The sequence below is a fragment of the Mustela nivalis genome, assembly GCF_964662115.1.
Source record: "Mustela nivalis genome assembly, chromosome: 2".
Lineage (NCBI taxonomy): Eukaryota > Metazoa > Chordata > Mammalia > Carnivora > Mustelidae > Mustela > Mustela nivalis.
Window position 1 is genome coordinate 139,508,404 of NC_139021.1, and position 25,089 is coordinate 139,533,492.

A 25,089-nucleotide genomic window follows, 5' to 3' on the forward strand; every position below is an offset into this window, starting at 1 on the left:
AAGAATGTGGCTCTCCCAGTGCGCTGGGCTGGCAGGGGCTGGGACAGGCATGGGCCTTGCCTCTTTGTTCCCCACGGCTGCCCATAGCCCAGCCTGCCCTCAGAGCCTCAAATGCCCCTGGTTGTGGATGGTCCCCAAGCGGAGAGGTGGGGCAGTATCAGGTATCCGCTGGCTCCCGAGGCCCTGGTGCCCGGGTCCTTGGCACAGCTCAGCGACCACAGGGAGCTCATCTCCAAAGGGTAACTCTGCCAGGCCTATCTGTGGCCAGGAGACCGGCAGTGTCCCGGCCCTATGTCCTCCGTGGCCTGCGTCATGCTGGCTTAGGTGTCCTGAGTCAGAGCCAGGAAATGGATCTGTGTACCGGGTTAGAGGTGCCATCGTCCTGGGTGGCTGGGGTGAACCCCAACCTCCTGCCTGTCCATGCTACGGTGGGCCTGGCCTGGGTTTGAACAGTGCCTGGAGGAGAGGCTGAGATAGACAGCCAAGCCTCTAACCCCACACGGTTAGTAACTGCCCCTGGAAACGCGTGAGCCTGTGGGTGGAGCAGAGCACCCAGACATGGGCTGCAGTGTGTTTACCCACGCTGGACCACTCTCCTGGAAGGCCCTCTTGGGCTTGTCCTCTGGACAGGAATTTACCCAAGAATTATTCTCCGGTGAATCCTTTCCCTGCAGCCCCTCCTGTAAGGGACGCTGCCCTCTTTTCCTTAGAGTGGGCCTCCGGATCTCCACCAGGGCCCCATCATTAGGTCCTGTGGTCACCTTTCCCTGCAGCAGGCTCCCCCGGTTACCTGTGTGAGTGCTTTGAGCTTATCTCTGCTCCTTGCATGCCTGACACATACTAGATGCTCAGGAAGAGCCTGCTGGATTTGATGAAGGGGGTCCTCAAGGCAGTGTCGGGGTGTTCCTTTGTTAACGATGTGGTAGAGAGGAGAGGAGAGAGTTTGTCGATGGAGAGGCTGAACTCCCTAGGCCAGGTGCCCCACCCCCCGCCCTGCCCTGCACAGCCGGGGCCCGGGGGATTGCTGGGGTGCTGCAAGGGACCCCTCCCCACCTCTCTGCAGCCCAGCGCCTTCCTTGCTGGCAGGAGCCAGCTCCCTGGGTTGGCCGTGTGATCACTCTCCAGAAAACACCCCAGTGGAAACTGCATGAATGATTGATAAGAGCTGAGAGCTGTTTAATTTTTTCCCCCTGTTTAATGGCTATCAATAATTTAATACGCTCTCTGTATGTTTTTAAGAAATAGCACCCATTTTGCCCGTCTCCGGTTTAGCGGGCTAAATGATTTAAGTGTTGGGAACAGGCTCTGAGGACGGAGGCTGAGCAAGTCAGAGGGATCTGGAGGCTGGGGGTGGGGGGAGACAGATTCAGAGCCAGCCAGCGGCCCGTGGCCCGGGTGTGTGTGCATGAGCGTGTGTGTGTGTGTGTGTGTGTGTGTGAAGGTGGGAGGGATGGAGGACCGAGGGGGCGGGTGAAAGCCAGCGCCTCTCTGCTAAGAGCAAGATAATTGCTTTTCCGGGTCTCACTGAGCAGCAGCTGAACAGCTGTCCGCTCGTCGCTGCCCCCCCCACCCCAGTGTCGAGCTTTTCTGGATGACTCTGGGGGGGTCACGGGGGCTCGGAAGGAGCTTCAGCTAGTACTACTGGGGGCTGAGAACAAACCCCCCCCCCCAACACGTCTTTGCCCCCTTCTAAAGGTTTTAAGTCATTTTTATTTTAACGATGCAGTGACTCCCTGGCCAGCCTTGTTTTCCAGACGGGGTAGGGCTGATGTTGGAGCAGGGAATTCAGGGCTCACAGGGACCAGGAAGGTCATCTGCCAGTGTTCCCCCAAACTTCCCAGATGCAAAGGATCCCCTGGGAGGACTTGTTAAAAATTTAAATTTCTGGGCTGTTTTCCAGACCCACAGCCTTCCCTTCTCTAGGGAGAGGCCTAGAACATGTGGGTTTACCAGGTAGCCCAGGTAAGTTCTTATCGGCAGAGGAGTTCAGGAAATGTCGACTCCAGCTCCGGCTTCGGTGCTCACAGCACACATAGCACCACATGGCTGCTCCCCCTGCTTGCACACCTCCGGGGACAGGGTACTCACCACTCTGGGAGACAGCACATGCACTTAGGGAAAGTATGCTCAGTCCAGAGATCCCTCTGACATTAGGCTTGTCCCACTCAGGCTATCCTAATGTATGTGGAGTTAACTTCCGCTAAGGACAGACTACCTCTCCTAGGACCTCTCCCTTTCTGGCGGTCCACTGGTTTATCTATGCCTCTCTGTTGGGCAAGGAGCTTCCTTTCCTAGAAAAGCACTCTGGGTACCAGAGAAAATGTCCCAGGGATAGCCCAGGCATAGGGGTGGGGAGGGAGTGGGCAGACACCATCCCTGGCACAATGGGGACCTGGGGGGAGGCAGAAGGGGACCTGGGCTTCAGAACTGCCTTGGCCTGTCACGGTCCAGTGCTCCCGTGGGAGAGAAATATATGACTCACCAGAGACTGTGGACTAAGCCAGATCTCCGGGATGACAATGAGGGATCTGAGACCAGAAGAAACTGCCCCAGGGTCATACGGCCATTAAGAACGGAGCTGGGACTGCAAAGATAGGACAGGGGGGCCCAGCGAGGGGCATCAAAGATGAAGCCCTGGTGCTGGGGGTCCACTGAGACCCCGGTTACCGCTGGGCTGGGAGGCAGGACAGGGCAGGGCTCCTCCTCCTCACTAGGCGCTCGCTGGTGGAGACAACTCAGTACATCCAAGGATTTGTAGTAGAGCCGAGGCCCCATCTGTCTGGCATCACAGCTCTTCCTTCGCTTTGCCTGGTCTTTTGCCTTGTTCCTACCGAGAGGCCGCAGTAACTGCATGTCAGCCTTGCTCTTTTCTTTTCATCGTTAGAGGGAAGGAATGGTACACATTTCACAGGTGTCATTGTGCACTGCAAAACAGGGTGCCCATTAAGCCCTCCTCCGTTGCATAGATGCTCATGGTACCCTCAAGTTCAGCCCCACCCTCGATGTATGTGGGAGAAGCCTGGGTCCTGACAGGTGCTGGCATACAGTCCCCCAGTGCCCCTTCACCGAAACCTGCTCTGGTCTTTACAGCATCACTCGGGGCCGTGGGGTGGGGGGTGGTTATGGGTCTTGACCCCAGAGGAAGAGGAGGAAGGGTGCCGCTGAACCCTGACAGGGCTCTTGCTTGCAGAGCTCTGAGAGCTGGCAAGACCACAAAAGACTAATCCGTGCTCAGGAAGGCCCAGCCCTGGAGCGAGAACTGCGTGAGTCTAGATACCTGGGCAAAGCCTGGGGCAGTCAGGGAAGGCATCCAGGAGGAGGTGCCACCTGCCCTAGGGCTTGAATCATGGAAGGAAGAAGAAAGGCATTCCAGGTACAGAGGTGTGAGGCAGCACTGTGAATGTGTGCAGGGAAAGTGAGATGAAGACAGCTGGGCTGGAGAGGTGGGCAAACCAGGGTGGGCTGGACCTGGAATGGCTGGGTGGAGCACCACAGAAGGCTGGATTGTTCCAGCTTCCGTTGAAGGACTACATCCACGCAGAAAAGTGTGCATATCCAAGTGTAGCTTGACAAATTATCACGAAATGAACACAGTCATGTAAACACCATGCAGATCAAGAACATTCCAGATGCCCCAGAACCCCCTATGTGCTCCCTCCCTGTCCCTGCTTCCCCTCCAGGACAGTGACTTCTGATTTCCAACAGCATGCTGCCAACAATACAAACACCCCAAAACTTCATGCTTCAAACAAACGACCACCGTTTGTTATGTCTCCTGGTTCTGGGGTTTGCCTGGACCATCCCTCTGGTGATTTCCCTTGGGCTCATGTGACTGTAATCACCCGAAGGGCCGACTGGACCAGAAGGCTGGTGGTGATGGGCTCAGTCACATCTGGCGGTCGGCACTGGCTGTTGGTTGAGTGGCCTCAGGTGTCCCCCATCCTCCAGTAGGGGAGACTGGCTTCTGACGGGGGCCAAGGTCATAAACAGCATGCCCCGAAGGCCTAGTCTCTGTAAGCCAGAGAATGTTCCTTTCAGGAAGTCCTATTGGTCAAAACAGGTCTCAAGTCCAGCCCAGGTCCAGGGCATCGAGAACAGACTCCCCCCCCCGCCTTGATGGGAGTCACCACAGCGAAGAATCTGTCACCCTGTTTAGTCGACCACAAGCACAGAGTAGTCTGCCTGGTTTTGACCTTTCTGTAAATGGGGCCCTTAAGCATGTTCTGTATTGCATCTGGCTTCTTTGGGTTGTCAAGTTTGTGAGATTTCTCTCTATCCTTGGATCCAGTTGCGGATCCTTTGTCCTCATTGCCGTGGTTTTTATTCCACTGTGTGGGTCACCAGGTGTCCATCCTATGACTGATGGCCTTTTGGGAGGCTTTTGGCGGGGGGTTGGGCCATTACAAATAGCACTGCTCTGAACATTCTAGTACATGTCCTCGGGTGCCCCACACACGCGTATCTCTAGAGGTGGAGTTGCCCTGGTGCGATAAGCCACTTGGAAGGATGGGAGACACTTCCAAACTAGTTTCTAAGGCAGTGGTCGGTGCATGCCCTTCCAGCTGTGTTTGGGAAGGCTGCAAAGGCTTTGCAGCGGGGAGCAATGTGTTTACGGGGCTTTTCGGAAGTCCTCCTGGCTGAAGATCTCTGACCCTGAGGCTCCCTGTAGTGTCCCTGATGGACCCACCTCGAGCCACAGGCCTCCAGGCTAGGGGAGATAGAGCCATCAGACCAGCTGGCCTCCCGGACCCCGAAGACTCGAGGAAGCTGCGTGCCTGCAGCGCTGACCCATGAGGACCCTGGAGCCGGAGGGGCTGCCATGATGGCCTCCATCCGTGACAACTCGGGGCAGTGGGTCAAGCAGTCCCCAAGGAGATTGGGGTCTACCTCTGGCTTTGCCTCTCTTACCATGAGCCCCTGGGAGGAAACCATTTCCCTAGCAGGGCTTTGCTTTCCACATTTGGGAATCAACAGAGAAGAGTATCAACCTCACCAAGTCTCTCTCTTGCCTCTCCCCAGCCCCAAGGCTATATTCTGGAATGTAACAGGGAGGGGCATCAGGAGGCCCTTGGAGAGCTCATTGGGCTTCCCCAATTAAAGACACGTCAAGGGCACCTGGGTGGTTCAGTCAGTTAAGCGTCTGCCTTCAGCTCAGGTCATGATCCCGGTATCCTGGGATCAAGCCGCACATCCATCAGACCTCCTGCTCAGTGAGGAGCTTACTTCTCCCTCTGACCCTCCCCCTGCTCACTCTCTCTCACTCTCTTAAATAAATAAATTTTTAAAAAAATAAACAAGTACATAAATCTCCAAGATGCGTCAGTTGGCCAGTTTTCTTCATCTTATTCACTAAACACCTTCACTGCCCCGTCCATCAGTCACTCGTTTGTTTGTCCAACCATCCCTCCAGAAGTCACTGGCCTTTCTAGTCTCCGAGGAGAGGGATAAACTTGACTCTGTTCCTGTGGTCCAGAAGCTCCATGCAGGGAGGAGACTGGCCTCCAGAAAGCTGGAGAAGACACGGTCGACCAGACCCCAGGCCCCTGGAAGGAGAACAAGGGAAGGCCGGGCCGGTCCTGGAGGGCTCAGTGGAGGCACTTGAGCAATGTCTTGAAGGCCAATGGGGCCCAGAAAGACAGAGCAGTGGGAGACAGGGCTCGGAGCAGAGCACCAGACGTGACCCGCGGCCCTGAGGAGTATGTGTGTGCCTGTGAGCTGCTGCTGTTAGAGCCAGGGCCTGGGCCAGGCCTCTAATACCAAGTTTAGAAGACAAGCTCTGGCTGGGGAGGTGGGAGACAGTGTCCAGTTTCTGGAATGGCTCCACTTCGAGGGAGTCAGCTCAGCCTTCCAGGACATGGCCAGAGGAGCCTGGGCAGGCAGAGCTAGGAGGTCAGTGGGGCAGATGGGGGCCACCTGCATGGTTGGCTTGGCGCTCACTGTGCTCTCTGGTCTGTCCCGCAGGACTTGCTGTGCTGTGTTTGGCCAAGTTGGACCGCAGGGGCCGTCGCCTTCTTCCCACCTTGGCGTCCTTTTCCTAACGCTCTTAGCAGCCTTGAGTCCTGGTCGTCTGCAGAGGCCTCAGCAGGTAAGCAGGACAGACTGGCCCCCGGTGCTGTGCCTCTTGTGCTATGGGACTGGGGAGCTGAAGAACGAGGGGACAGGGCTTGTTTCTCAGTTTTCACTTCTTTCTTGGCTGCCTCCTCTCAGAGGGAGCCAGAGAGTGGAAGGGGTTGCATCCTGGCCTGGAACTGGGATATTAGGTTTTGCATTGTTGCCAGGGCCCATGTGGGCTTAGACAGACCTACCTGTCTCTCTCCAGCCCTCCCATCTGTACTGAGAATAATAATGGTGGACACGCTGACCCTGTCTCTGTGTGCCAGGCACCACACTAAGTGCTGTGTCGTTATTAACTCTTTCCATCTGCACACCAACCTGTGAGGCAGGTGCTGGAATCAGGTCCACTATAAAGGCAAGAAGACTGAGGCTTGTGGTTGGGAAGGAACTTGCCCAAGGTCACATACCTGGCTAAGCCCCCGTGGGTACCCCTTTGGGTCTGTGTGGCTCCAGTACCCATCCCTAATCCCTGGACCGTTCTGCCCCTGGCTGTGCCCACCTCTGCTAGCCTCTTCCTGGGGGCAGGAACTGAGGCAGTCATGGGGTTTTCAGAAGTGCCGGTCCTAATCCAACTCACGGCAAAGGGAGGGGACTCCCACAAGGTGACAGTGGCTGCAGTGACCTGGGGTCACGCCTCATTTGTGGATGTGGTGTGACATGAATCAGGCCTGGCCTCTGCGGTCCCCAAAGTGGTACCTAGGGCCCCTTCTAGAGGAAGAACATGCTGGCTAGATAAGGTTCTCTCTCCCTCTGCCTCCCTAGTTTAGTTTTCCTAGCCTGTATTAGGCACTTACTGTATGCTAGGCCTGGTGTCTGGCCTAGAGGGGAAAGGGGCTCATCTCATTCAGGGAGATCACAACAGATGTTATACAAGCCCCATACCAGTGCAGTGGACAGTGCTAAGAGGTTGGGGGTGAGCATTCCAGAGGAGGTAACCCCAAAGTGAGTAGTGTTGTAAGGAAGACAGGAGCAGGGGACGGGTAGGAGGGCCTGGCAGGAAGGGGGATGAGGTTGGCAAGGGGATGGGAAGACTGTAAAAGCCACAAGTACCAGGATGGAGAGCTGGATCCCAAAGGCAGTAGGGAGCCGTGGAGGGTTCAAAGTGAGATAGGGGCCTAATGAAGGTGGCTGCATTGGAGAGGCTATCAGAAGGGCCCTGCTGTAAGCAGGGAGACTAACAGGACTGTCCCAAGGGCACAGTAAGAGGTCAGATGCCTCAGGTAGAGCCAGAACAATGGGCACAGAGCAGGAGTGAAAACGTAAGACACCAAGGCAGGGAAGTTGGCAGGGGTGCAGTTGGCCAGGGGTGGGGGTGAGGCATGAGGGTGGGAAAGCTGCCATGATGCAGGGTGCGGGGTAATGATGGAGCTCTGCATGAGTATGGGGACTCTGGAGTCTAGGAAGTGTTCTTGGAGGCAGTGGGCCAAGTTGTGGTCCAGTGTTGTTTCTGAGAGGGCCAAGATTTTTGTGAGAAGGAAAATGATTTGGGTGGTGTGGTGGTTAAAAATGGGCATGATGTTCTCAGCTATAAATACTCATATACATATAAGTTCCAGAAGATTCTCCCCACCCACAGTCAAACCTGTATCCATGAATAGCTAGGCACACACGCTTATGCACACAGACACGCAAAGCTGTCCATGTGTGCCGAGGGTATACAGATGTGCATGCACACCCGTGTGCAAATGGGCACGCATGCACAAATGCGCGCGCTGATACCCGGAGGAACGCTCCCTCACACACGCATGTACACAGACATGGCTCACGCACACCGTAAACATACACATGTGCACACAGACTTGCACGCACGTACACACCCATAGACGCCTTCACAAACTCCCATGGTGAAGTTCCACAGCCGCTGGGCACAGTTCCTCCGAGTGCACATGGTCCCCCACAAGCACGGGGAGGCGCTCCTGTGCGTGCACAAAGGGGCTCTGTTCCAGGGAAAAGGAGTCGTTCGGGGTTCAGTAGATTCTTGGCTGTCAGAGCTTCCATGGCACAGGGAGTTGCAGGGTCTGTGTGGTGTGGAGGGTTAGTCTATGTGTGGGGAAGAGGTTCGGGCAGGAGATAGGAGAGGAGGATCAATCTGCCAGCTTGCTTTAGAGACCCAAAGCAACCGAGCACAGAGCTCAGCTCTTGCAAAGTCGCAGACAGGTGGAAGTTTTCACCTGCCCTTCGCTGGCCCTGCCCAGCTCCCCAACCCATGTTTGTCAGAATCCACTAGAATCAGGACTGGCTATGTCATGTGTGGGGCTCATGGAAAGACAAAAATAAGAGTCTCATTATTCACAAATGATTATGGGTTTGGTGGCCACAGAGCATCATGGGTCCTTCTAAGCATGGGGCCCTGTGCAGTTGCCCAGGGAGCCCACTCTGCCTGTATGAAGTGGAGTGATTGCAGGATTAAGTGCCAAGAACTGAGTTTGTGTGCAGTCTCCACCAGTAACTTACCAGCCCAGAGACCTTGGGCGAGTCCCTCATTGCCTCTAGGAGTCTTGTCGGCCAAGGGGAGAGATGTGCCCCTCCTCCCCCAGTGCCAGCATCCGTCTTGTCCCCAGCAGCCTGGGACAGTGGCTTCAGCTAGAGTGAGATTTAGATCCCCTCTGTCAGGCAGTGGTGTCAAGGAGGCCCTGACCTTTGACAGCCTGGTTTGTCTGTGCTTTGCCAAACCCACCAAGGGCAGAGGTGGCTGGGAGCGTCTGCTCTGTGTTTTATTTGCAGAGTCTTCTGCCTTATTGTCTTTTGCCTACCCACCTCTGCTTGGCAGACTCGCTGTAGCTCAGATGCCATGGAGCCTTTTCTGACCCCTGCCTCTCCCTCCTGACCTTTGCCCTGGGACCCTTCCAGGAGCTACCATGACCCCTTGCCCTGAGACTTCTCTACCACGTGCAGAGCTCGTTCACACCCCAACCCATCACTGAACAAGCCCTTGAGAGGTCCCCTCTTATGTGTCAGACGGGAAACAGAGGCTCAGAGGTACAGCCCACACCCTGGCACCTGGGTGAGGGCAGGCCCGTAGCAGCCAGTGGTGCGGGCAGTGACAGCAGAAGGAGGCCCCTGGGCTCTGCTCTGGGCCAGCTTCCCATGTCAGCATTCTGGAAGACTGGCTTTTCCCCCTGGGAAAGAGCTCCAGCCTCTAGCCCAGTAGAGACCCCAGAGGTGTGTGGGGTGCCGAAGAGGGCCTGGTGGAGCTGGAGGGCTGGCCAGCTGGAAGAGACAAAACCCTAGCCCTGCTCCTCCCTGTGGTGACTTGGCCCCGTTCCCGCAGCCAGGAGGCCTGCAGCCAGATGTGTGTGGTTCCGAAGCATCAGGCGCAGAGGTGAGAAGGCCCCAGCTGGTCTGGACCATAACGGCCTACAGAGGCTGGACACAGAGAGAGGGTCTCTCGTCGGGGGCATGACCGCGGGCCCGTGTAGCCGGCAGCTTGTGAACAGCACTGTGAACAGCTTTGGCCAGTACCTGCAGAAGGTCCTGACCTGATCAAAGGTACAGACTGTGGGCCGAGGCTTCGGGGTTTTCCAGCTCTGCCACTCCTCTTCGTGATGCCAGATTAGTGGCTTGACCTCTCTGTGTCTTATTTCCTCGTCATTAAAATCAGGATACTGGTAGGACCTAACTCACTGTGTTGTGAGGAATTCGGTCAACTAAGCCATGAGAATCTCGGCTGCTGTGTCTAGAATGTGGTTCGCACCCCACCGCGTGTGGGTGGATGGTGGGCAGGCAGCTGGAGGACAGCGGTAGAGCAGACCTGAGCACTGTGGGCACACGGAGGTGGCGGAGTGGAGGGGTGACATGGCTGGTGTCATTTAAGAAAGGACGTAGGGAGACAGCAGCGTTGGGGCTGGGCTGGATTCGAGTTTCATGAGATAATCACAGTTGTTGATCCCAGCTCTGTGGGCAGAGACATGGGGTGACAGCCACACTCCCTGGCCAGCCCCTCTGGCCCCTGGTTTGTAACTTTGGGTTGCCAGCATGCACACCATCAGCTGTCAGTCAGCAGACTTCCCGGGTTATATGGAGCAAGGCGGCCTTGGGGCTGGCTGCAAAGACCTTGACAGCAGGCCCGGCCGTGGCATTCCCCGGGGCCCCATGGGGCGTGCCTGTCCATCTTCGGCACCAGCTGAGAATGCACACCCCGTTCTCCTTGCCTGGAATTTGTTGCCCGCGGCCCAGGCCCCTCCACTGCCAGCCTGGGAAGCCTGCCCTGAGCCCACATCCCTGAACCCAGCTGGAACTGGAGATCGTCTACAGCCCCCTGATCATTCCTGCCCCAGGTAGACGACTCTCGGTCAGGAGAGCAGGGCTGCTGCCCTGGCAGGTCCTCCAAGCAGGACTTTGTTCAAACCTCAACCCTGCCACATACCTGCTGTGTGACCTTGAACAAGTGGCTGCCCTTCTCTGGACAGTTCTTTATGGGTACATAAAATCAGAAAGCTGGCACCCGTTGGGGGTCACAGCCTGCAGTGGTCTTCGGGGCTTTGACAGCCCAGTGAGGCTGAGATTATCTTCTAATACAGATAAGGAAACTCAAAGCACAGAGAGGTTAGCAAGCATCCCCAGGATCACAGAGCTGTTGGTAGAGCTGGGATTCAGCCCAGTTTTATTTGACACCATAATATGTGTTTTCTCCACTACAGCAAACTGTGATGGGTACTTGGGTACTCCCGGGTGATCCATTCACTCTGCCAGCCACAGCCTGCGGAACGTTTACCAGGCTCTGGTCCCGTGCTAGGCACTGGCGTCCAAAACTGAATCTGCATCTGAGAAGCTGAGTGAGCCCAGCCCTGGGCTTGGAAGTCCCAGGGTCTCCAGTGTAGGACCTGCTAGCAGGGGGCCCTCAGCAAGTGAAGGCTGAAGCAGCTGGGAGGAGCAGCTCTTCCTGGATGCTAGAGGAGGCAGCCTGGGGGACTGCCTTGAGGAGGAGGCTGGATCCCTATGCAGAATGGGAGAATAGGGTCTTTCTAGGGTCTCTGTACAACTTGGAAAGACTCGCCCTGTGGGGTGTTCAGTTGAAGAGGAAGATTCATTGAGCCACAACTGGAAGTAGGTGCTAAGGGAGCCCCTGGGGTTCTCAAAGGCTGGGCTAGTTTGACCTTGATCCTGTAGAGAGTGGGGAGCCAAAAGGGCTGTCCAGTAGCAGTAGCAATTCTGAAGGCCAGGAAGGGAGGGTGGGCTTTGGCCCCCTAGGCTCCCAGCTCCACCCAGAATGGCGACAGCAGGGAGTAGCAGGGCTGGACCTTGTTGACTCCAGCAGGCTGGAACCCCAGCTTTACCAGGCCCTCTTCTGTACTCCAGACCCCTCTGTGGCCTCTCCTAGGCCAAGGGCTGGAGTTCTTTACCAGAAAAGGCAGTCTTCCAAAATGCTGGAATAGGAAGCTGCCCCAGAGCAGAGCCCAGGAGCTGCCCTCCATTACCCCCATCCGTACCCCTGCGTGATGTGGGCCTGACCTTAGCCCACGGGTGGGGTTGCAGGGAGACATGGGCGAACCTGTTGAGTGATGTGCTAGGGACGCAGAAGCCCAGAGATCAGCCCAGGGTCAACTAGCATCCCCGAGACAGGTGCAAGAGACCAGCAGGCCAGGCGAGAGGGATTTTTTTCCTGAGGGTGGGAGGGAAGGTCTGTGTCCCCCTCTGGCTCTCCCAGAGTCCCGTGTGAGCCTCGCCAGCTGGATGTGATCACCCCTGTAGGTATGCAGAGCTGCACATGTGCCGTAGGGGCCCCTGACTTCGGCTACCAACAGGGCCGGCTGGGAATTGGTAAATTACACCGAGAAGGATTCCTTGGGTGTTATGCACTCTGGGTGCTTTTCCCTCCCACTGATGTTTGCTCACCTGGCTTTGTCTGAGCTCCTGAGTCCGTCTCCCTCTGGTCCCTAAGCCACACACTTAGGATGAGAACAACCACGCCTCTGCCCTGTGTCCCAGGTCCCAAGCCTCCGTGACCTTGCGGGGTGGGAGCAGACACTGGGTGTGGCCGCAAGGGTGGCATCTTCATTTGAAGCATCTAAATAGTCTTTAGAAATCATTTGGCCCAATGCCTCATGGTACAGACGGGGAAACTGAAGTGTGGCCCGGGGTGGCACGCCATGCTTTCAGCGGAGGCCGCTGCCTCCCTCAGTAGATTTTGAAGCAGGGCAGGGGTAGAGCCTGGCAGGGCCCCAGACCCGCAGTGGGGGTGGTGACCTGGCCCTGGGGCACAGTGAAGAAAGGCAGGACCAACCCCTAAGGGCCAGGGGGCACAGAGATTAGGGCCTGGGATGTTCTGGGGGGTCTGTGGAGATCCGCCCAGAACTGGGACTGAGAACAGCCTTGGGCGCCCTCAGACCTGGCTCTGTGAAGCCTCTTTTGTCTTCCAGCTCCTGTAATCACCACCTCCTGCCAAGGCCTGGACCATTAGGGCTCCTCCTCCCATCTGTTTACCAAGAGAAAGGAGTGAGGGCTAGAGATTACTGGCCCACAGGCCAGGGTGGAGAGAATACTCTGGAGTCAGGGCCCTATTTGAAAGCTGACAAGTTACAGGGGTGAGAAAGGACAGAAGGCTCCTGAAACCAGGGTCCGCCCAAAGTCCTTTGTCAGCTCCCTGGGCTGAGCCACAACAGGGTGCCCAGTGCAGCCTGCAGTTTATGAGGCCAAGGATCTGGTGTGGCATCCAGAAAAAATGTCTGGGTTCCAAGGGACTCTAGGGTCAAGGAGGGCTTCCTGGAGGAAGTGGAGCTGCAGCTGGACCCTAAAGAAAGAACATGACTGTGAACTGAAAGCATTCCAAGCAAAGGGGACCAGCTAGGTCAAGGCCCTGAGGCAGGCACGTGAGGTGGGGGTGGGGGGCAGACTGTGGGGCTGGGTGGAGGGCCCAGACTGGGCAATGAAAGAAATGAGGTGGACATGCCCCCTAGAGGCCAGATGGCAGAAGGAGAAGGGAGTTTGCACTTTCCTTCTAACTTGCTAAATCCCTGAGCAGATCCCTGCCCTACTTCTGTGCCTCAGTTTCTCTCAGATCTCCCTAGAGTTTCAGACACAGTAGGGCAGTACCTCAGTAGAAGGGTCTGCCTTTGGGGAGGGTGTGGGCAAATGCCAAGATCCTAGGCTGCCTGGAAGTTGGCAGCCAAAGGCAAAGGCACTGCTGTAGGACCCAGGGCTTCTCTTTGGCTAGGGGAGAGCTGACCTCAGACTCCACGGTTTTGCCAGGAGTCTCCCCGAGCCTGGCCGGATGGGGCCTTGGGCCCCCTGGGGAAGGACCACCCCCCCACCCTTGCAATGGGCTAAGGGTCTGGCTCTCAGAGCCAACTCCAGAGCCAAGAGTCTGTGGAGTGGGCTTCCCTTGTCCTTCCTATTCTCAGGGAAGGGGGGACAGGTGGCCCTCCTCAAGGAAGGAGGCCAGGTCAGAGCGTGAGTCCCACACGCCGGCACCAGGCCTGGGATGTGTGGAGGGCTGGGTGTGCTGGCGCCCCTCCGAGTGTGGGCCCTCCCTGTAGCCCAGGCTGAGCCCCGGTTATGTTCGGTCCGCCTCCACTGACCCCTAGAGTCCTCTCTCACCCTCTCCTATCAGCGGGTTGGCAGCCACAGGCTCTTGGACACCTAGTACCCGAGATTGTGCAGATCTCCCCAGCAGTGTGCACCATGGCCAGCTCAGGCCCTATCAGCCCAGGGCTGGCCTGTGTTCCCGCTAGGACAGCCCAGAACTCTCTTCTGCAAGAATACAGCTACCACCACTGGCAGGAAGGGCAAGTCACCCTCCTGCAAAGCCTCTTCATGACCCCAGCTCCTGTCATCCTCATAAACAATAAAATGGTGGTCTTTGTGGGGCCCATTTTGTAGAAACTGCACTTTGGAAAGAGAGGCAGGAGTTTGGGTCAGGGTGACACACACGCTGCTGAGCAAGAGCTCAAATCTAGGGTCCCAGGCCCCAGTCAAGCTCCTCTGGGGACCAAGCCCATGTTTTCTGTTCGTGGCCAAAAGGCAGATGCACCAGGGCCTAGGGAGAGGAGGTGGAGGAGGAAGGGAGACCCCCCTGGGAGCCCGGCGGCCGGGGAGCCAAGGACAAAGACGCCAGTCATGTCTCTCTTCCTTGGCTCCAGCTACTTTAACTGGCTGGGTCTGCCAGGGTACTGACATTTACCTGGTGGGGAGGAGGGCCTCCTTCCTCTTGAATCAAGATGCTAAAAATAACCAGGCCCAGCTTCCCAGGGCCCCTGCCCAGCTAGCGCCTGCCTGCCCACCTCAGCGACCTTTCTCCTGGGCGCTGTGAGCTAATTGCTTTGTGAGCACGCAGTTGCTGGTGCCTAGGACTTCCTTGGGGTCACAGCAGGAAGGGCATTGTGCACTCAGCTTCGAAAACTGAAGAGGGGTCTCTGCCAGGCCTACCTGACCCCCAGGTATTGGGGTGATGGGCCACTCCCTGAACCCTGGCACTCACCCCCCTTTCTCCTGCATTCCCCTGGCCCCCCTACCCCTGCATGCTTGGACCCCTTCCCTGAGCTGCCAGAGTTTCTCTGGGCTCCCTAAATTCTAGGGGGAGGGGGGGCTGTGCCCCTCATCCTCAGAATTATTGGGTGCTCATCTGAAGTCCTACCATGGACCTACAAGCTGTGTCCTCCTGCCCCCATGCTGCTTGCTCATCCTTTCCCATCAGCCGCTGAGAGGAGACCAGACATTGGAGAAGGACATGTTTAAATCCAGCTGGGCAACCTTAGCAAGTTTCTGAGCCTCTATATTCTCATCTCTGAAATGGGCATCCTACGTGATCCTGTGTTTTTATAAGAATGAAATGAGGTCACTTGCAGAAAGTGCCAGATCCAGAGAGCTGGGTCCCCGGGGCCACCAGGAGGCCTCTGGGGGGTACCTCTGGGGGCTTCCCTCTCTCTCACTAAGGTATCCATAGACCCTAGGAACCTAATAAATTTGGTGACTGTGTTTGGACCAGAAGGGGAAGGACTGAGGACTAGTGACTTGGTCTCCCTGAGAACAGGGGTCCCTTGCCTGTTCCTGCCACACCTGCCCAGCCTGTGTATTTGTCCAGCATAAGCAGAATTGTGTTGACCCTGGCCTACAGGTCCCCCACTGTGGGGCCTGCCCAGTGGAAATGGAAGTGGTTTTCTGGGCTCTGTACTTGCCAGCTGTGAGAACCTGGGCTGGGGGCCGAGCTCCTCCATGCCTTGGTTTCTCCTGTGAAAATGGCCCCTGCCCCATAATCATGGTGAGGTTAAATAGCGCACATGTACTGGGCTTAGATGGGGGTCTGGCCTTGGGCGAGCATTCAGTGGGTACTAGTCGGTCCTCACGGTAGGAAGGTACTGGAAGCGGTCAGTGACAGTAACGGGCACATGCGTACAAGATTTCATCCTGTCTTCATGACGGCTGTACACGAGGTGCTCTGACAAGCTCTATGTTCCAGATGAGGAAACTGAGGCACAGAGAGGTCACATACAGTCTGAAAGTGGTAGAACTAAAAACTGGAATTTACATTCACCCCTGCTAGGGTGAACAACGGTTAGGGTTTGCCTGGGACCCCCCCCAGTTTTTAGTACTGGGAGTTCCATATCCCATGTACCACTCCATTCCAGGCACCCCAGAACAGCTGACCATGCTAGTCCCATCTAAATCCTAGGCCCCCCAGACCCTCTGGACCCCCTCCTTGGCTTCAGGGGTGGCTGGTACCTTCTGGGTTATTCAGGAGCTCCTGCCGGGTCCCCTCCCCCACATCCTAGATCCCTCTTCTAAACTGATCCTCCTTGCCCATCCCCCACAGCCTGGCTGCAGTTCCCCCAACCCCCCACCAGCTTCCTCTTCTCCCTCCCTCCCATCTGCCAGCAGGAGGGGTGCGGCCGTCCCCCACCACTCTGGCATCTCTGCTCCTGACTTTCTAGAGATGCTCTGGAGACTTCTTCCTTAAAAGAGGGAAGGCAGAGCGAGCCCCCGCCCCCAGCCCTGGCCCAGGCAGCCTGGCGAGACTGCACTGGCCCTTCCGGTGAATTGATAGAGAACACTGCTGACAAAGGAGAAAGGTCAGCAGGGGGACAGAGCCGAGGTGGTGACAGCCTGCCAGCCAGCAGTGTCCCCCCAAGTCAGGACTTCCTAGCGGGAGGGGCCCAATGCTCCTTGGGGTTCTGGTCAATTCCTGTTGACTCGGTTCAGCCACTGGTTTAGCACAGCTGAATGTCCCAGCCCCAGAGGGCTGGGGGAGATGCCCGGGTCATCCTGGACACCTTCCCCTCCCTCACTCCCACCTCCAACAGTCAGTTCAACCCCCTGACCCATCTCCGGACCTGTGTCCCTCTCACCACCCCCACCTTCTGCTGGCTTTGAGGGTCTTCTCCTCTTCTTGCCTCGCCATGACTCACCTCTGTCCGGCCGTCTGCTGCCCTCCCCGGCTTCCCACTGTCAGCAGGAATGAAGTCCAAATTCTGAAACTGACATTAAAGCCCTTTTTGAGCTCGGTGAGGCTGCCTCAAGCTGCCAGGCCTCCACTGAGGACTTCAGCCTGCCTATGCTCTCCCAACCCTCAGACAAGGGTTGAACCTCTCCAGCCCTCCTCCCAGCTTGGGTGTCTCTCCCCCCGCCGCCACAGACATGTCTTTCTAGGACCTGGCCCGCCGCTTTCCTCCCTAGGATCCCTGCCCTCTGGGGGAGGTTGGAAGAGCTCTTCTGTGAGGTCGGAGAGTGCCCTGAGTGCCAGGCCGGCTCTGCTCCTGGCGCTCCTGCCTCACCCAGGCTGCAGGGCCAAAGCCTGTAGCAAGAGCCTATGACCCCACGCCATCCCTTAGACTTTCCCTTGAGCCATCCAGTGCACCTCATACCCTAGCTGCAGAGAGCAGGAGCCGTGTCTCCCCAGTTCATGTAGAGGTCAAGCCCCAGTGAGGGCGGGAGGTACACTGAATAGTGCACAGGCCCTGGGATCTGACCCCACCTCCATCACTTAACTGGCTGTGTGACCTTGGGCAGTCACTTAACCTCTCTGAGCCTGAGTGGTACCATTTGTGGGATATGGGTAGTATCCTTCATAGGAGGCTGAGAGTCAGTGTGGTGATGGGTGTTGAGTATTTGTGGGGCCCTGGGACATCTTAAGGATCAATAAAGTTATCTCTCATCATTACCATCAGAGTGGGCAGCTCCCCTATTCATGAGATTAGGGGCTCCTCCTTGTTATTTGAATGGACATTCCATTTCTGCCCCCTTACTGTCCCTTCTTTGCTCTTCATCCTGTCCCAGCACTGCTCCCCCACATCTCCTAAGACCCCAGGAAGCGCAGACCTCCCTGGTTCCAGGTTGTCTCCTGCATGCCTGCCTTACCCACCCTGTCTTCACAGGATGCCTTCAGAGCAGGGACCAGGATTTAATCTCCGTTTCTCCCATGGCCCCTCACAGGTAGCTACTAAGAGTCTGTTGGGTTGAACCGATGTTCACCAAGCCAAAGTCACCTCTAAGAACAACACAACAGTGAGCAGCCGGCCCCTGGGCTCATCCTCGGGCTGCCGAGGGGCATTTCCGAGAGTGGGTGTGAGCTGCCTGGCTTCCGGTGACAGAGGACAAGGGACACCGCCTGGCCTCACCCCTGTGTTTGGGGAGGAGACTGGGGCAGTGCTGGGGTTTGACTGCTGCCTTGTAAGGTATTTCCAGGCTGGTGCCTCTCGCCGTCCTCTGAACTGTCTTGTTTGCCTGGGTCTTTTCCCCACCCCCACGGTTTTCTGTTAAATTGTGTTATTATATTTAAACAAATCAATTCCACTGCAGAGTTTTCCTGTCCTAATGATGAGTTTGCAGCACAAATGCCATTGATTTCTCACAGTCCTGAAAACCAGTTGATGAATAGCACCGGGCTTGTCTTTGAAGAGGCACTTAGAGCAGCTCTGTGAGCCCCTCTCTGCTCCCCCACTTGCACGGGCCCCCCCATCACGACCCCACCCCACCCCGCCTCTCGGGGTCCAGCTACAAAAGGACACCCCCGGCGCCGCCAGGGGTGGAATGTCATCGCAAGGAGCCGGCCTCTTGTGCTGGTAAAACAATCACAGTGCAGATTCTTATTGATTTTGGCCAAAGGCAGGAGCGCAGCCTACAGAGCAGAGAAGTGGTGAGGGTGTGATCTTCGTCTTCCCTTACAAGTTCAGAGCTCTGTCCCCAGTGACAATGGCTTGCAGCTCAGGCGCCATTTCCAGACCAGGATGGGACTGCTTTGTACAGGGATGGTATAGAGGTTGGAAAGCTGGCCAGGCTAGGGAGCATGAGGGTCCCCCCTTTGTGTAATCCTTCAGAAACCCCGCTGCTGGAAGTCCCTACCCAGGGCTTTGCCTTGCGGATTGCTGCCCAGGGCTTGTCTGAGCTTTTGAATGGCCCCGGGTTTGGGTGCATGGGTAGCTCATTGCTCCCAGTTTAGACACGGTCAGCCTAAGTCGAGGGTGGTCACTGGTGGTGAGGAGGGAAGGGCTGCTGGCCAGCTGCAGCCAGAGGCTCCCCAGGGCCCCAGGGCCCCAACTGTCTTCCTACAGGGTTAATGACAGGAAGTTCCTCTGACTCTTAGGCTTTCTGCTGTCCCTTCACCTGCTCCTGAGCTTTTGGACTGTGGAACGCAGGTTGTCAGCTGGAAGGGCCTTAGGTGGTTATCATTCAGGGTCTCAGTTCAACTCTTGGTGTGGCATGCCTCACAAGCCCGTGCACTGGGCTGGGGCAGGGCAGGAGGGAGCAGCAGGGACTGTGGCAGATGAGGTTGCCTACCTCTCTTAAGTCCCTGAGAGCACATAGGCTTTAGTGACCCCAGGCACATCACACTATATGGGATTGGCACTGTGGGCCAAACTGGTCACTGCCTATCCCCCATTCTCTTATAGGTCTTTGTTTTGGAGACAAGAATATGTGGCCTGGAGTTAGGAGTGGCTCCTCAAGGTCACAGCAGAAGGCCACACAGCTAGGACTGGAGTCTGGGAGGGGGTGGGGCCTCCGGCAGTACTGTCGCCCCTCCCCTGGGCTTGGTGAGGCCACCCCAGCATTCAAGGTTAGGGGGCAGGGCACGGTGCTCCATTCTAGGACAGGCAGGCCTCTTGCTCCAGAGATTCAAGAGTGGCCCAGCATGCCCCCCTTCCGTCACTTTCAGAGCAGTCACCCACCCTCCGCCCTGCAGACAAACCTCCTGTCCCTTATAATCAGGTTAGCCTCCTGCTCTGTGCTCACTCAGCTGAGCTGAACCAGCTGCCTCTGATGGTCTGTGGCCTTCCCCTCTCCCTAGCTCTGGGGTTGGGGGAGGGGAAGCCAAGAAATGAGCTGGGAGTGGGAAGGGGCTGCCCCACTCTCTCCATTCAGACCTTGCCATGGTTTCCAGGATCAAGTCTAAACCTGTTCTTAGCCTGGCATCTAGGACCGGCTGCAATTAGGCCCTGCTTATTTCCTTAGCCTCCACAACCTTGATACAGTCTTTCCTACAGTCATGGGATGCTATTTCCTACCTCCCTGTCTTTGCACATGTGGCTCCTTTTGTTACTTCCCACCGTCTCAGAAAACTCCTATACATCCTTTAAAACCCAGCTCTTACCTCTTCCTCTGGGCTGCCTCCTCTGAGGACTCCTGCCTCTGTACTACCACTGGGTTCTCCACTGGTCTGAAATGTAATCCCAGTGTTTGGGTACTTTATTCTGCACCTGGTTCTCCTGAGTTTCTGGAGGAAATGGGCAATATTCTAGAAGAGTATGTCTCTGGGTGCAGGACAGAGAATACTCAGTGAAGGAAGAGGGCCAGCAAAGAAGAGAGAGGTAGGAACCAGGGGAGGGAAAGAGACAGAAGTGCACAGAACAGCTGTTCTCAGACCCTCCATGCAGCTCTAGCCTACTTCCTGTCAGGGAGGCCATTCCCAGTGACACATGCAGGGCCTGAAATAGACACGTGGGGGCCTTGGTGGTACACTTCCAGAGCCCAGCGCTAAGCATGAAGCACCCCTCCATTCCTTGGGCACTGAAACCCCTCTCCTCCCAGCGCCCTGCCCCTGCAACCAAGACCCCCTCCCTCAGCAATGCCCAGGCCTCGTCCCTCTGTTTCTGCTAACTTTGTTTTATAAATAAACTATATAAATAGGCCCCTCTGATTCCTCGGCGCACACGCTTAAGGACTAGGGCACGGCTGCAGGCATAATTGTGCTACCAAATCCATCAGCTGCCTAATTACCATTTATTTTGCATTTATTTCTGCTAATTAAAAAGAGAGAAACTCCTAACAACTTTTACGTAAATACTATATTTGTTCTATGTAAAGATGGGATGCTAATTTGCTGGTGATTAGCTGATTATCTAATTTTGTAGCTGTCACACAGGATGGCCCTGTCTCCCCTTGGCACCCCAGAAGTCGCGTGAGGCCCCTGATCAGGTGTGCGAGGGATGGGTCAAGGGAGGTCTCTGTTGGTGGTGAGAAGAACTGCCTGGGACCCGGAGGTCACCATGGTTCAGAGAGGCTGAGAGGAACCTTTGGCTCATTCACAGTTTCTGTACAGATGCAGACACTGAGGCCCAGAGAGGTCTAGCATCCCCTAATAAAGAGATAGACCCCTGCCCCACATGTTTGGGCTCCCCCTCCAGGGCTCCTCTGGCTGCATCGTGCTTGGGTCAGGAGGACTCAGTAGGAGATGGCTTTATCTGCAGCTAGGAAATATCGGGACCAAACTCCAGGCCCAAGAGAGAGAATGTGTAGTCTGGTCTGAGCCGATTGCCAAACCAAACCTGTGTACCTTTCTGGAACTTACACCTCCTCCCACTTCCCCATCCAGCACAGGGCTCTGCTCTCACAGCCCCCTGAGCATACCTCCAGAGGCTCGCCCCCCCAAGTTTTGGCCAGCTCCCCCAGGACCTGCCTGCACACAGTATTGTGCCTCAAGCTCTGTGGGCTACCAGGGCCTGTGTGAGTGTCTGAATTTCAGATCTTAATGTTACATATTTATCCTTATGGAAATTAGAAAAACATATGATTAATATAGGAAACCCATGATTTCATACAGTATTGCTTTGAATGAGGGTATGTAAAAAGAAAGTGATTTCAATAACAATACATAAATTATTTAGATAGAACACGGATGAGACTTAAAGTATCTGGTAACTGAAGTTGGGGACATGCTCAGGGAGGGTCTGAGAGCACCAGGTCACAGGAGGCCAGGCGGGCGAGGCCAGGGTCGGTGGCAGGGACCTGAGGTCAGGGTTGGCCAGGCCCTGGCCTGCAGGCCGCCACTGCCCCATCCCACATCCAGGCCGGCAGTGTCCCTGGATCACGTTGCTCTCACTGCTATCAGTAGGAATTAGCCCACCACAGAGGAAGCATTTGCCTCCAGAAGCAGTCTAAAAGGACTCTGGTTCAGGGAGGCGGGAAGTCAGACTCTGCTCCATCTTGCACAGAGTGACCAGCTGTGGCTAAGTGATTCCGAGGGGACTTTCTGACCAGCCAGCTCCCCGGGCCTTGGTGGACAAGACCCTGGCTGACCTTCCACTCTCTTTTTCCTGAACAGTCTGAACATGGCCCTTTCTGGATATAAAGGCGGAACGACTAACGAGGCCAGCTGTCCTGTGGGTGGCCAGAGAGTTCAGGACCCTGGTTGGTATGGCCTGTTGGAAATCTCGGAAACCAGAGACCCATCCTGGCCACTGTTCTCTGGACTCTCAGCCTCACCCTCCGTAAAATGGGAGGTGGTGGTGGTTTGCTCCCAGGGTTGCCAAAAGGGTTCTGAGGGCCATGGGCCAAGCGTCCCTCAGAGAAGCGCTCCACACAGCTGGTGGTGAGCCCAGTCACCCGCCCGGGGCCCCCCTCAGCCACCCGCCGCCGCCACAGTGTCTATGTGAGGTGACGGCTGCCAGAGATCTCGCGCTCATCTGCCCTTTTATCGCCCTGAACACAATCAGGGGAAGCCTGGAAGGCTGGGGGCGCGGGCAGATGGAAAACAGAGAGAGAAAACAAAGGGCCTGCTCCAAGGAGGCCAAAAGGCAGGGTTGTGTCCTCGCTCTGCTGTGGCCTGGCCAGCCGGTCCCACCAGCACCAGGCCTTGACTGCCCCTGGGGCTGCTGGCGACCTGCCCCACCCCTACAGAGACTGGCCTTGGGCCTCACGCAGGGTCACCGCTCCCTGGGTGGCCCTGGGGAAGCCATGTTTCTCGTGTCTATAAGATGAAGGAGTTGGACAGCATGCTACGTGACCTTCAGCAAAGCCCCCTCCTCACCCTTGACTCACGGTCTCTTTGGGTGGGCCCAGCCCATCTCCAGGATACCTCCCCAGCCCCAGGAAGTCAGTGGGGTGCCCACTTCTGCCCATTGAGAGGACCCCAGCATGCTCTGAACAAAGCGAGAAAGTGGGGGGGGGCTGTTTACTGTCACAAGTTTGGTGCTGGCACGTGAGGATTTGTGCGGAATGAATGGTTTACGCAGAGGGGACTTCACACAGTGTCCACCCTTGGTCTCCGCTGCTGTCCGAGGCTCTGCGTCAGAGAAAAGGTTCCTGGGCCCTCCAGAGCAGGACCCGGGAACACTGGTTGCGGGCTCATACCTGCACCAGTGCTGGGCTGTCGGGGTTCATATCCTGCCTGTGTGACCGCGGGCTGGTTTCTGAACCTTGCTGTGACTGTGTCCTCGCCTATTAAAATAGGCAGGGTACCTACCTTGTAGGTTGTGGGGAGGTTAAATGAGTTCATTCACATCAAGTACTTAGAGTGGTACCAGGTCAAGGCCCGTTAATGTTAGATATTATGTTCATTGGCAGTTGTATCACTGTTATTGATCAGAGGCCGACTGGCCAGGAACTCATGAAGCTCCGGCCTCTGGGCCCAACCCCTGCACCACCCTGGGGAAAGTGGGAGTTCTGCGGGCAGCTCTGGAGTGTTCTAGGTGGGGCGGGCAGCAGGTTGATGTCGGGAACATTCCTGTGTGAGCATCTCTGGTAAACGGTTTAGAGGGGCCCAGACTCCTGAGGCTCTAGGAATATGATGGTGTTTCTTTTCTCATTTTAAGTAAGTATCTCTAATTCTATATATATGTCTACAGAGGACCCCAAAATAGTATATGCTTTTAGCCCCATGAGCCGGGACCACCCCCTGCTTATTCCTGTTGCCCTTACTGCACTTCTGAGGCCTGGCCCTGTGTGGCCTGGCCCGGAGCTTGGGGGATAGAGGGACCTAGCTTCTCACCTTGTAGGCTTGGCCCTGAGCACCCCAGACTGCGAGCCACACTGCACACCTGAGGCTGAGGGAGCCCTAAGGAAAGCAAGCAGGAAGAATGGGACTTCAAAGGAGTCGCTGGACGGGCATATCTCAAGAGCCCCATGCCTGTGGGCAAACGTCCCTGTGCTGCCGGCCGGAGCCCTGTCCCCCGCTCCTCCCCTGCCCCTTCTGTGCTATGTGGGCCCCAGTGGGCAGGCACAAGAGGCGGTTGGGGTCGTGGGAAGCAGGTTGCTGAGTTGGAACAGTTGCTCCTGAGGCTGTCACCAGGGTGGCTGGCTGTGTGCCAAGTCCTGGGTTTCAGCCGGGTAGAAGCCCAGCCTGGTCCCTGCCCTCTGAGAGCTCACAAGGTAGCTGGAACCACAAGATTCACACCTGGAAGGGCATAGAGTGGGCAGGGGGAGGTGGGATTAGACCCTGTTGGTTCAGACATCATAGAGACAGGAGGTGAGCGAGCTTAGAGATCGTGAGGGCTACACACTGTGGAGGGCCTCCTGGAGGATGGGCCCTCACCTGGAAAGCCCCCTGGAGGAGTGGGGGCTATGGACCCTCCACCAGCGGAGGGGCCTCTCGGCCTGGGCTCTGACAGGGACATTTATAACTCACAGCTGTGCGGTCCTGGGCCCAACTGACTGTGGTAAACCGATCAGCCTTCAGGAAGTCAGTCCCGAGGCCACTCCCTACCCCGACCCCACACTCTCCTTCACCTCCTGACACCCACATCCTGTTCTCAGCGGGAGGGGCAGGCACCGGGGCACTGGGCTGGGGGCCCAGTCAGGGTCTCCAACCTGGGGGCAGAGTGGGGAAGGATGGAGGGGTGCAAGAACCACAAGGCTAGGCCTCTGGCGTCCTCAGGCTCTACCCCTCATGGCATACCTGGGAACACTCATTCCACTCTGGAATACCAGAATGGGCACCCAGAGCCACAGAAGCTCAGAGGGGGAGGCATTCTGTGCTTTCAAATCTAACCAGAGAAGCGATTATGCTTTTAGCCCCTGATGACCAACTCTGGCCTGGGGGATCCTGGTGCAAGGGGCAGATGGGAACTAGAGATCTCAATACTGAGAAAAGATGCCATCTTGGACCTTGGTCCTCGAGTGTGGCCTACAGTCCTCCACTAGGACACCCCATCCTGGGGCCCCATTCCTCACAAGGCCTAGTGCCCACCTGCCTAGCTTCTCACAGCCAGGTTCACCTGTGGGGAGAGAAATGGTCTCGCCCAGTGCTGTGAAGACAGGACAGTATTAAGTTTCTAGCACATCATGACTCTGACCTCCTTATACTTCCCCTGACCTTATTTGCTAGTGGATTCTGGGGCCCTGTGAGCCATCTAACCCTCCCCATGACTCTTTCTGTGCAAGGAGAGGGCTGATAAGCAACAGTGAGTTTGCCAAAGCTCGGCCCATGTAACTCCGGTAGCCTGTGACAAGATTCTGGAATTCGGTAGTAAATGAAAGACATACACTTTTCTTTCATTGGTCGTGTACTTATTAAGGGATATTGGCAATATGAAATGAGCATATCAGATGGGCTGTTTCGTGGATATGATCGATTTGGACAAGGCCAGATTTATTGAAGCTTAAAAAAAAAAAAGTGACTTGAAGTAAAGGTAAATATTAATTAAGTCAAAAATATGTATGTTAGTTAAGCCGCTGTCCAGACGGGACTCAGCTGGGACCAAGAGTCACGAAGGGCAGGAAGTGAGCTAGTTTTCTGAAGAGGTGGACGCACATAAAATGGCCCCCAGTGCTGGCGAGAGATCTGGTAAGCAGTTCATACCGAGGAAGGAATTCAGGCAGGGGTCAGAGAGC

The 25,089-nt window shown here is 56.2% G+C and overlaps 1 protein-coding gene across 9 annotated transcripts in view; it reads left to right on the plus strand.

Moving 5' to 3' along the window:
* The window catches only part of ZMIZ1 (zinc finger MIZ-type containing 1), a 232,718-nt gene that overhangs the window by 40,705 nt on the left and 166,924 nt on the right, over positions 1 to 25,089 (plus strand). For all 9 annotated transcript variants that reach the window (XM_082719536.1, XM_082719559.1, XM_082719547.1 and 6 more), the window contains exon 2: positions 5,962 to 6,085. The gene's annotated coding sequence lies outside the window, so the exon portion shown is untranslated. The remainder of the gene's footprint in view (positions 1 to 5,961; positions 6,086 to 25,089) is intronic.